Source organism: Heterodontus francisci, unplaced genomic scaffold (genome assembly GCF_036365525.1).
Source record: "Heterodontus francisci isolate sHetFra1 unplaced genomic scaffold, sHetFra1.hap1 HAP1_SCAFFOLD_140, whole genome shotgun sequence".
NCBI classification, from domain to species: Eukaryota; Metazoa; Chordata; class Chondrichthyes; order Heterodontiformes; family Heterodontidae; genus Heterodontus; species Heterodontus francisci.
Window position 1 is genome coordinate 1,071,896 of NW_027141745.1, and position 13,878 is coordinate 1,085,773.

The window sequence follows — 13,878 nt, forward strand, 5'->3', positions numbered from 1 at the left end:
ATATTAAATGCTTCACATTCACCTGATATGGCCCAGTGGGAATTAATATTAAATGCTTCACATTCACCTGATGTGGTCCAGTGTGAATTAATATTAAATGCTTCCCATTCACCTGATGTGGTCCAGTGGGAATTAATATTAAATGCTTCACATTCACCTGATGTGGTCCAGTGGGAATTAATATTAAATGCTTCACATTCACCTGATGTGGTCCAGTGGGAATTAATATTAAATGCTTCCTATTCACCTGATGTGGTCCAGTGTGAATTAATATTAAATGCTTCACATTCACCTGATGTGGTCCAGTGTGAATTAATATTAAATGCTTCACATTCACCTGATGTGGTCCAGTGTGAATTAATATAAAATGCTTAACATTCACCTGATGTTGTCCAGTTCGAATTAATATTAAATGCTTAACATTCACCTGATGTTGTCCAGTGGGAATTAATATTAAATGCTTCACATTCACCTGATGTGGTTCAGTGTGAATTAATATTAAATGCTTCACATTCACCTGATGTGGTCCAGTGGGAATTAATATTAAATGCTTCACATTCACCTGATGTGGTCCAGTGTGAATTAATATTAAATGCTTCACATTCACCTGATGTGGTCCAGTGTGAATTAATATTAAATGCTTCCCATTCACCTGATGTGGTCCAGTGGGAATTAATATTAAATGCTTCCCATTCACCTGATGTGGTCCAGTGTGAATTAATATTAAATGCTTCACATTCACCTGATGTGGTCCAGTGTGAATTAATATTAAATGCTTCACATTCACCTGATATGGTCCAGTGTGAATTAATATTAAATGCTTCACATTCACCTGATGTGGTCCAGTTGGAATTAATATTAAATGCTTCCCATTCACCTGATGTGGTCCAGTGTGAATTAATATTAAATGCTTCACATTCACATGATGTGGTCCAGTGTGAATTAATATTAAATGCTTCCCATTCACCTGATGTGGTCCAGTGTGAATTAATATTAAATGCTTCCCATTCACCTGATGTGGTCCAGTGGGAATTAATATTAAATGCTTCCCATTCACCTGATGTTGTCCAGTTGGAATTAATATTAAATGCTTAACATTCACCTGATGTGGTCCAGTGTGAATTAATATTAAATGCTTCACATTCACCTGATGTGGTCCAGTGGGAATTAATATTAAATGCTTCCCATTCACCTGATGTTGTCCAGTTGGAATTAATATTAAATGCTTAACATTCACCTGATGTGGTCCAGTGTGAATTAATATTATATGCTTCACATTCACCTGATGTGTTCCAGTTTGAATTAATATAAAATGCTTAACATTCACCTGATGTTGTCCAGTTGGAATTAATATTAAATGCTTCCCATTCACCTGATGTGGTCCAGTGGGAATTAATATTAAATGCTTCCCATTCACCTGATGTGGTCCAGTGGAAATTAATATTAAATGCTTCCCATTCACCTGATGTTGTCCAGTTGGAATTAATATTAAATGATTAACATTCACCTGATGTGGTCCAGAGTGAGTTAATATTAAATGCTTCCCATTCACCTGATGTGGTCCAGTTGGAATTAATAACAAATGCTTCCCATTCACCTGATGTGGTCCAGTTGGAATTAATATTAAATGCTTCACATTCACCTGATGTGGTCCAGTGTGAATTAATATTAAATGCTTCACATTCACCTGATGTGGTCCAGTGTGAATTAATATTAAATGCTTCACATTCACCTGATGTTGTCCAGTTGGAATTAATATTAAATGCTTCACATTCACCTGATGTGGTCCAGTGTGAATTAATATTAAATGCTTCACATTCACCTGATGTGGTCCAGTGTGAATTAATATTAAATGCTTCACATTCACCTGATGTGGTCCAGTGTGAATTAATATTAAATGCTTCACATTCACCTGATGTTGTCCAGTTGGAATTAATATTAAATGCTTAACATTCACCTGATGTTGTCCAGTTGGAATTAATATTAAATGCTTCCCATTCACCTGATGTTGTCCAGTTGGAATTAATATTAAATGCTTCCCATTCACCTGATGTGGTCCAGTGGGAATTAATATTAAATGCTTCCCATTCACCTGATGTGGTCCAGTGGAAATTAATATTAAATGCTTCCCATTCACCTGATGTGGTCCAGTTGGAATTAATATTAAATGCTTCACATTCACCTGATGTGGTCCAGTGTGAATTAATATTAAATGCTTCACATTCACCTGATGTGGTCCAGTGTGAATTAATATTAAATGCTTCACATTCACCTGATGTGGTCCAGTGTGAATTAATATTAAATGCTTCACATTCACCTGATGTTGTCCAGTTGGAATTAATATTAAATGCTTAACATTCACCTGATGTTGTCCAGTTGGAATTAATATTAAATGCTTCCCATTCACCTGATGTTGTCCAGTGGGAATTAATATTAAATGCTTCCCATTCACCTGATGTGGTCCAGTTGGAATTAATATTAAATGCTTCCCATTCACCTGATGTGGTCCAGTGTGAATTAATATTAAATGCTTCCCATTCACCTGATGTGGTCCAGTGGGAATTAATATTAAATGCTTCATATTCACCTGATGTGGTCCAGTGTGAATTAATATTAAATGCTTCCCATTCACCTGATGTTGTCCAGTGGGAATTAATATTAAATGCTTCCCATTCACCTGATGTTGTCCAGTGGGAATTAATATTAAATGCTTCCCATTCACCTGATGTTGTCCAGTGGGAATTAATATTAAATGCTTCCCATTCACCTGATGTGGTCCAGTTGGAATTAATATTAAATGCTTAACATTCACCTGATGTTGTCCAGTGGGAATTAATATTAAATGCTTCCCATTCACCTGATGTTGTCCAGTGGGAATTAATATTAAATGCTTCCCATTCACCTGATGTGGTCCAGTGTGAGTTAATATTAAATGCTTCCCATTCACCTGATGTGGTCCAGTGGGAATTAATATTAAATGCTTCATATTCAAATGATGTGGTCCAGTGGGAATTAATATTAAATGCTTCACATTCACCTGATGTGGTCCAGTGGGAATTAATATTAAATGCTGAACATTCACCTGATGTTGTCCAGTTGGAATTAATATTAAATGCTTAACATTCACCTGATGTTGTCCAGTTGAAATTAATATTAAATGTTTCCCATTCACCTGATGTGGTCCAGTGTGAGTTAATATTAAATGCTTCACATTCAGCTGATGTGGTCCAGTGGGAATTAATATTAATTGCTTCACATTCACCTGATGTGGTCCAGTTGGAATTAATATTAAATGCTTCCCATTCACCTGATGTGGTCCAGTGTGAATTAATATTAAATGCTTCCCATTCACCTGATGTGGTCCAGTGGGAATTAATATTAAATGCTTCCCATTGACCTGATGTGGTCCAGTGGGAATTAATATTAAATGCTTAACATTCACCTGATGTTGTCCAGTTGGAATTAATATTAAATGCTTCCCATTCACCTGATGTGGTCCAGTGTGAATTAATATTAAATGCTTCACATTCACCTGATGTGGTCCAGTGTGAATTAATATTAAATGCTTCACATTCACCTGATGTGGTCCAGTTGGAATTAATATTAAATGCTTCCCATTCACCTGATGTGGTCCAGTGGGAATTAATATTAAATGCTTCCCATTCACCTGATGTGGTCCAGTGTGAATTAATATTAAATGCTTCCCATTCACCTGATGTTGTCCAGTGGGAATTACTATTAAATGCTTAACATTCACCTGATGTGTTCCAGTGGGAATTAATATTAAATGCTTCCCATTCACCTGATGTGGTCCAGTTGGAATTAATATTAAATGCTTCCCATTCACCTGATGTTGTCCAGTGGGAATTAATATTAAATGCTTCACATTCACCTGATGTGGTCCAGTGGGAATTAATATTAAATGCATCACATTCACCTGATGTGGTCCAGTGTGAATTAATGTTAAATGCTTCACATTCACCTGATGTGGTCCAGTTGGAATTAATATAAAATGCTTCCCATTCACCTGATGTGGTCCAGTGGGAATTAATATTAAATGCTTCACATTCACCTGATGTTGTCCAGTGGGAATTAATATTAAATGCTTCCCATTCACCTGATGTGGTCCTGTGTGAATTAATATTAAATGCTTCACATTCACCTGATGTGGTCCAGTTGGAATTAATGTTAAATGCTTCACATTCACCTGATGTGGTCCAGTTGGAATTAATATAAAATGCTTCCCATTCACCTGATGTGGTCCAGTGGGAATTAATATTAAATGCTTCACATTCACCTGATGTGGTCCAGTGGGAATTAATATTAAATGCTTCACATTCACCTGATGTGGTCCAGTGTGAATTAATATTAAATGCTTCACATTCACCTGATGTGGTCCAGTGTGAATTAATATTAAATGCTTCACATTCACCTGATGTGGTCCAGTGTGAATTAATATTAAATGCTTCACATTCACCTGATGTGGTCCAGTGTGAATTAATATTAAATGCTTCACATTCACCTGATGTGGTCCAGTTGGAATTAATATAAAATGCTTCCCATTCACCTGATGTGGTCCAGTGGGAACTAATATTAAATGCTTAACATTCACCTGATGTGTTCCAGTGGGAATTAATATTAAATGCTTCACATTCACCTGATGTGGTCCAGTTGGAATTAATATTAAATGCTTCCCATTCACCTGATGTGGTCCTGTTGGAATTAATATTAAATGCTTCACATTCACCTGATGTGGTCCAGTGGGAATTAATATTAAATGCTTCCCATTCACCTGATGTGGTCCAGTGGGAATTAATATTAAATGCTTCCCATTCACCTGATGTGGTCCAGTGTGAATTAATATTAAATGCTTTACATTCACCTGATGTTGTCCAGTGGGAATTAATATTAAATGCTTCACATTCACCTGATGTGGTCCAGTGGGAATTAATATTAAATGCTTCACATTCAACTGATGTGGTCCAGCTGGAATTAATATTAAATGCTTAACATTCACCTGATGTGTTCCAGTGGGAATTAATGTTAAATGCTTCACATTCACCTGATGTGGTCCAGTGGGAATTAATATTAAATGCTTCCCATTCACCTGATGTGGTCCAGTGGGAATTAATATTAAATGCTTCCCATTCACCTGATGTGGTCCAGTGTGAATTAATATTAAATGCTTAACATTCACCTGATGTTGTCCAGTTGGAATTAATATTAAATGCTTCACATTCACCTGATGTGGTCCAGTGTGAATTAATATTAAATGCTTCACATTCACCTGATGTTGTCCAGTGGGAATTAATGTTAAATGCTTAACATTCACCTGATGTTGTCCAGTGGGAATTAATATTAAATGCTTCACATTCACCTGATGTGGTCCAGTGGGAATTAATATTAAATGCTTCCCATTCACCTGATGTGGTCCAGTGTGAATTAATATTAAATGCTTAACATTCACCTGATGTGGTCCAGTGTGAATTAATATTTAATGCTTCACATTCACCTGATGTGGTCCAGTGTGAATTAATATTAAATGCTTCACATTCACCTGATGTGGTCCAGTGTGAATTAATATTAAATGATTCACATTCACCTGATGTGGTCCAGTGTGCATTAATATTAAATGCTTCACATTCACCTGATGTGGTCCAGTGGGAATTAATATTAAATGCTTCCCATTCACCTGATGTGGTCCAGTGTGAATTAATATTAAATGCTTCCCATTCACCTGATGTGGTCCAGTGGGAATTAATATTAAATGCTTCACATTCACCTGATGTGGTCCAGTGGGAATTAATATTAAATGCTGCACATTCACCTGATGTGGTCCAGTGTGAATTAATATTAAATGATTCACATTCACCTGATGTGGTCCAGTGTGCATTAATATTCAATGCTTCACATTCACCTGATGTGGTCCAGTGGGAATTAATGTTAAATGTTCACATTCACCTGATGTTCTCCAGTGGGAATTAATATTAAATGCTTCACATTCACCTGATGTGGTCCAGTGGGAATTAATATTAAATGCTTCCCATTCACCTGATGTGGTCCAGTGTGAATTAATATTAAATGCTTCACATTCACCTGATGTGGTCCAGTGTGAATTAATATTAAATGCTTCACATTCACATGATGTGGTCCAGTGGGAATTAATATTAAATGCTTCACATTCACCTGATGTGGTCCAGTGGGAATTAATGTTAAATGCTTCACATTCACCTGATGTGGTCCAGTGGGAATTAATATTAAATGCTTCACATTCACCTGATGTGGTCCAGTGGGAATTAATATTAAATGCTTCACATTCACCTGATGTGGTCCAGTGTGAATTAATATTAAATGCTTCACATTCACCTGATGTGGTCCAGTGTGAATTAATATTAAATGCTTCACATTCACCTGATGTGGTCCAGTGGGAATTAATATTAAATGCTTCACATTCACCTGATGTGGTCCAGTGGGAATTAATGTTAAATGCTTCACATTCACCTGAAGTTGTCCAGTGGGAATTAATATTAAATGCTTCACATTCACCTGATGTGGTCCAGTGTGAATTAATATTAAATGCTTCACATTCACCGGATGTGGTCCAGTGTGAATTAATATTAAATGCTTCACATTCACCTGATGTGGTCCAGTGTGAATTAATATTAAATGCTTCACATTCACCTGATGTGGTCCAGTGTGAATTAATATTAAATGCTTCCCATTCACCTGATGTTGTCCAGTGTGAATTAATATTAAATGCTTCACATTCACCTGATGTGGTCCAGTGTGAATTAATATTAAATGCTTCCCATTCACCTGATGTGGTCCAGTTGGAATTAATATTAAATGCTTCACATTCACCTGATGTGGTCCAGTGTGAATTAATATTAAATGCTTCCCATTCACCTGATGTGGTCCAGTTGGAATTAATATTAAATGCTTCCCATTCACCTGATGTTGTCCAGTGTGAATTAATATTAAATGCTTCACATTCACCTGATGTGGTCCAGTGTGAATTAATATTAAATGCTTCACATTCACCTGATGTGGTCCAGTGTGAATTAATATTAAATGCTTCCCATTCACCTGATGTGGTCCAGTTGGAATTAATATTAAATGCTTCCCATTCACCTGATGTGGTCCAGTGTGCATTAATATTAAATGCTTCACATTCAGCTGATGTGGTCCAGTGTGAATTAATATTAAATGCTTCACATTCACCTGATGTGGTCCAGTGGGAATTAATATTAAATGCTTAACATTCACCTGATGTTGTCCAGTTGGAATTAATATTAAATGCTTCACATTCACCTGATGTTGTCCAGTGGGAATTAATATTAAATGCTTCCCATTCACCTGATGTGGTCCAGTGGGAATTAATATTAAATGCTTCCCATTCACCTGATGTGGTCCAGTGGGAATTAATATTAAATGCTTCACATTCACCTGATGTGGTCCAGTGGGAATTAATATAAAATGCTTCACATTCACCTGATGTGGTCCAGTTGGAATTAATATTAAATGCTTCACATTCACCTGATGTGGTCCAGTGTGAATTAATATTAAATGCTTCCCATTCACCTGATGTGGTCCAATGGGAATTAATATTAAATGCTTCCCATTCACCTGATGTGGTCCAGTGGGAATTAATATTAAATGCTTAACATTCACCTGATGTTGTCCAGTTGGAATTAATATTAAATGCTTCCCATTCACCTGATGTGGTCCAGTGTGAATTAATATTAAATGCTTCACATTCACCTGATGTGGTCCAGTGTGAATTAATATTAAATGCTTCACATTCACCTGATGTGGTCCAGTGGGAATTAATATTAAATGCTTCACATTCACCTGATGTGGTCCAGTGGGAATTAATATTAAATGCTTCACATTCACCTGATGTTGTCCAGTGTGAATTAATATTAAATGCTTCACATTCACCTGATGTGGTCCAGTGGGAATTAATATTAAATGCTTCACATTCACCTGATGTGGTCCAGTGTGAATTAATATAAAATGCTTCCCATTCACCTGATGTGGTCCAGTGTGAATTAATATCAAATGCTTCACATTCACCTGATGTGGTCCAGTGTGAATTAATATTAAATGCTTCACATTCACCTGATGTGGTCCAGTGTGAATTAATATTAAATGCTTCACATTCACCTGATGTGGTCCAGTGTGAATTAATATTAAATGCTTCACATTCACCTGATGTGGTCCAGTGTGAATTAATATTAAATGCTTCACATTCACCTGATGTGGTCCAGTGTGAATTAATATAAAATGCTTCCCATTCACCTGATGTGGTCCAGTGTGAATTAATATTAAATGCTTCACATTCACCTGATGTGGTCCAGTGTGAATTAATATTAAATGCTTCCCATTCACCTGATGTGGTCCAATGTGAATTAATATTAAATGCTTCACATTCACCTGATGTTGTCCAGTTGGAATTAATATTAAATGATTCCCATTCACCTGATGTGGTCCAGTGGGAATTAATATTAAATGCTTCACATTCACCTGATGTGGTCCAGTGTGAATTAATATTAAATGCTTCACATTCACCTGATGTGGTCCAGTGTGAATTAATATTAAATGCTTCACATTCACCTGATGTGGTCCAGTGGGAATTAATATTAAATGCTTCACATTCACCTGATGTGGTCCAGTGGGAATTAATATTAAATGCTTCACATTCACCTGATGTTGTCCAGTGTGAATTAATATTAAATGCTTCACATTCACCTGATGTGGTCCAGTGGGAATTAATATTAAATGCTTCACATTCACCTGATGTGGTCCAGTGTGAATTAATATAAAATGCTTCCCATTCACCTGATGTGGTCCAGTGTGAATTAATATCGAATGCTTCACATTCACCTGATGTGGTCCAGTGTGAATTAATATTAAATGCTTCACATTCACCTGATGTGGTCCAGTGTGAATTAATATTAAATGCTTCACATTCACCTGATGTGGTCCAGTGTGAATTAATATTAAATGCTTCACATTCACCTGATGTGGTCCAGTGTGAATTAATATTAAATGCTTCACATTCACCTGATGTGGTCCAGTGTGAATTAATATAAAATGCTTCCCATTCACCTGATGTGGTCCAGTGTGAATTAATATTAAATGCTTCACATTCACCTGATGTGGTCCAGTGTGAATTAATATTAAATGCTTCCCATTCACCTGATGTGGTCCAGTGTGAATTAATATTAAATGCTTCACATTCACCTGATGTTGTCCAGTTGGAATTAATATTAAATGATTCCCATTCACCTGATGTGGTCCAGTGGGAATTAATATTAAATGCTTCACATTCACCTGATGTGGTCCAGTGTGAATTAATATTAAATGCTTCACATTCACCTGATGTGGTCCAGTGTGAATTAATATAAAATGCTTCACATTCACCTGATGTGGTCCAGTGTGAATTAATATAAAATGCTTCCCATTCACCTGATGTGGTCCAGTGTGAATTAATATTAAATGCTTCCCATTCACCTGATGTTGTCCAGTGTGAATTAATATTAAATGCTTCCCATTCACCTGATGTGGTCCAGTGGGAATTAATATTAAATGCTTCACATTCACCTGATGTGGTCCAGTGGGAATTAATATTAAATGCTTCCCATTCACCTGATGTGGTCCAGTGGGAATTAATATTAAATGCTTCCCATTCACCTGATGTGGTCCAGTGTGAATTAATATTAAATGCTTCCCATTCACCTGATGTGGTCCAGTGTGAATTAATATTAAATGCTTCCCATTCACCTGATGTGGTCCAGTGTGAATTAATATTAAATGCTTCACATTCAACTGATGTGGTCCAGTGTGAATTAATATTAAATGCTTCCCATTCACCTGATGTTGTCCAGTGTGAATTAATATTAAATGCTTCACATTCACCTGATGTTGTCCAGTTGGAATTAATATTAAATGCTTCACATTCACCTGATGTGGTCCAGTGGGAATTAATATTAAATGCTTCACATTCACCTGATGTGGTCCAGTGTGAATTAATATTAAATGCTTCCCATTCAACTGATGTGGTCCAGTGTGAATTAATATTAAATGCTTCACATTCACCTGATGTGGTCCAGTGTGAATTAATATTAAATGCTTCCCATTCACCTGATGTGGTCCAGTGGGAATTAATATTAAATGCTTCAAATTCACCTGATGTGGTCCAGTGGGAATTAATATTAAATGCTTCACATTCACCTGATGTGGTCCAGTTGGAATTAATATTAAATGCTTCCCATTCACCTGATGTGGTCCAGTGGGAATTAATATTAAATGCTTAACATTCACCTGATGTTGTCCAGTGTGAATTAATATTAAATGCTTCACATTCACCTGATGTGGTCCAGTGTGAATTAATATTAAATGCTTCACATTCACCTGATGTGGTCCAGTGTGAATTAATATAAAATGCTTCACATTCACCTGATGTTGTCCAGTTGGAATTAATATTAAATGCTTCCCATTCACCTGATGTGGTCCAGTGTGAATTAATATAAAATGCTTCTCATTCACCTGATGTGGTCCAGTTGGAATTAATATTAAATGCTTCCCATTCACCTGATGTGGTCCAGTGTGAATTAATATAAAATGCTTCCCATTCACCTGATGTGGTCCAGTTGGAATTAATATTAAATGCTTCCCATTCACCTGATGTGGTCCAGTGTGAATTAATATTAAATGCTTCACATTCACCTGATGTGGTCCAGTGAGAATTAATATTAAATGCTTCACATTCACCTGATGTGGTCCAGTGTGAATTAATATTAAATGCTTCCCATTCACCTGATGTGGACCAGTGTGAATTAATATTAAATGCTTCCCATTCACCTGATGTGGTCCAGTGTGAACTAATATAAAATGCTTCCCATTCACCTGATGTGGTCCAGTTGGAATTAATATTAAATGCTTCCCATTCACCTGATGTGGTCCAGTGTGAATTAATATAAAATGCTTCACATTCACCTGATGTGGTCCAGTTGGAATTAATATTAAATGCTTCCCATTCACCTGATGTGGTCCAGTGTGAATTAATATTAAATGCTTCACATTCACCTGATGTGGTCCAGTGTGAATTAATATTAAATGCTTCACATTCACCTGATGTGGTCCAGTGGGAATTAATATTAAATGCTTCCCATTCACCTGATGTGGTCCAGTGTGAATTAATATAAAATGCTTCACATTCACCTGATGTGGTCCAGTTGGAATTAATATGAAATGCTTCCCATTCACCTGATGTGGTCCAGTGTGAATTAATATTAAATGCTTCACATTCACCTGATGTGGTCCAGTGGGAATTAATATTAAATGCTTCACATTCACCTGATGTGGTCCAGTGTGAATTAATATTAAATGCTTCACATTCACCTGATGTGGTCCAGTGTGAATTAATATTAAATGCTTCACATTCACCTGATGTGGTCCAGTGTGAATTAATATTAAATGCTTCACATTCACCTGATGTGGTCCAGTGTGAATTAATATTAAATGCTTCCCATTCACCTGATGTGGTCCAGTGGGAATTAATATTAAAAGCTTCACATTCAGCTGATGTGGTCCAGTGTGAATTAATATTAAATGCTTCACATTCACCTGATGTGGTCCAGTGTGAATTAATATTAAATGCTTCACATTCACCTGATGTGGTCCACTGTGAATTAATATTAAATGCTTCACATACACCTGATGTGGTCCAATGTGAATTAATATTAAATGCTTCCCATTCACCTGATGTGGTCCAGTTGGAATTAATATTAAATGCTTCACCTTCACCTGATGTGGTCCAGTGGGAATTAATATTAAATGCTTCCCATTCACCTGATGTGGTCCAGTGTGAATTAATATTAAATGCTTCCCATTCACCTGATGTGGTCCAGTGGGAATTAATATTAAATGCTTCCCATTCACCTGATGTGGTCCAGTGGGAATTAAAATTAAATGCTTCCCATTCACCTGATGTGGTCCAGTGGGAATTAATATTAAATGCTTCACATTCACCTGATGTGGTCCAGTGGGAATTAATATTAAATGCTTCCCATTCACCTGATGTGGTCCAGTGGGAATTAAAATTAAATGTTTCCATTCACCTGATGTGGTCCAGTGGGAATTAATATTAAATGCTTCACATTCACCTGATGTGGTCCAGTTGGAATTAATATTAAATGCTTCCCATTCACCTGATGTGGTCCAGTGGGAATTAAAATTAAATGTTTCCATTCACCTGATGTGGTCCAGTGGGAATTAATATTAAATGCTTCACATTCACCTGATGTGGTCCAGTTGGAATTAATATTAAATGCTTCCCATTCACCTGATGTGGTCCAGTGGGAATTAATATTAAATGCTTCACATTCACCTGATGTTGTCCAGTGTGAATTAATATTAAATGCTTCCCATTCACCTGATGTGGTCCAGTGGGAATTAATATTAAATGCTTCACATTCACCTGATGTGGTCCAGTGTGAATTAATATTAAATGCTTCCCATTCACCTGATGTGGTCCAGTGGGAATTATATTAAATGCTTCACATTCACCTGATGTGGTCCAGTGGGAATTAATATTAAATGCTTCACATTCACCTGATGTGGTCCAGTGGGAATTAATATTAAATGCTTCACATTCACCTGATGTGGTCCAGTGTGAATTAATATTAAATGCTTCACATTCACCTGATGTGGTCCAGTGGGAATTAATATTAAATGCTTCCCATTCACCTGATGTGGTCCAGTGGGAATTAATATTAAATGCTTCACATTCACCTGATGTGGTCCAGTGGGAATTAATATTAAATGCTTAACATTCACCTGATGTTGTCCAGTTGGAATTAATATTAAATGCTTCCCATTCACCTGATGTGGTCCAGTGTGAATTAATATTAAATGTTTCCCATTCAACTGATGTGGTCCAGTGGGAATTAATATTAAATGCTTCCCATTCACCTGATGTGGTCCAGTTGGAATTAATATTAAATGCTTCCCATTCACCTGATGTGGTCCAGTGTGAATTAATATTAAATGCTTCCCATTCACCTGATGTGGTCCAGTTGGAATTAATATTAAATGCTTCCCATTCACCTGATGTGGTCCAGTGGGAATTAATATTAAATGCTTCACATTCACCTGATGTGGTCCAGTTGGAATTAATATTAAATGCTTCACATTCACCTGATGTGGTCCAGTGGGAATTAATATTAAATGCTTCACATTCACCTGATGTGGTCCAGTGTGAATTAATATTAAATGCTTCCCATTCAACTGATGTGGTCCAGTGTGAATTAATATTAAATGCTTCACATTCACCTGATGTGGTCCAGTGTGAATTAATATTAAATGCTTCCCATTCACCTGATGTGGTCCAGTGGGAATTAATATTAAATGCTTCAAATTCACCTGATGTGGTCCAGTGGGAATTAATATTAAATGCTTCACATTCACCTGATGTGGTCCAGTTGGAATTAATATTAAATGCTTCCCATTCACCTGATGTGGTCCAGTGGGAATTAATATTAAATGCTTAACATTCACCTGATGTTGTCCAGTGTGAATTAATATTAAATGCTTCACATTCACCTGATGTGGTCCAGTGTGAATTAATATTAAATGCTTCACATTCACCTGATGTGGTCCAGTGTGAATTAATATAAAATGCTTCACATTCACCTGATGTTGTCCAGTTGGAATTAATATTAAATGCTTCCCATTCACCTGATGTGGTCCAGTGTGAATTAATATAAAATGCTTCCCATTCACCTGATGTGGTCCAGTTGGAATTAATATTAAATGCTTCCCATTCACCTGATGTGGTCCAGTGTGAATTAATATAAAATGCTTCCCATTCAC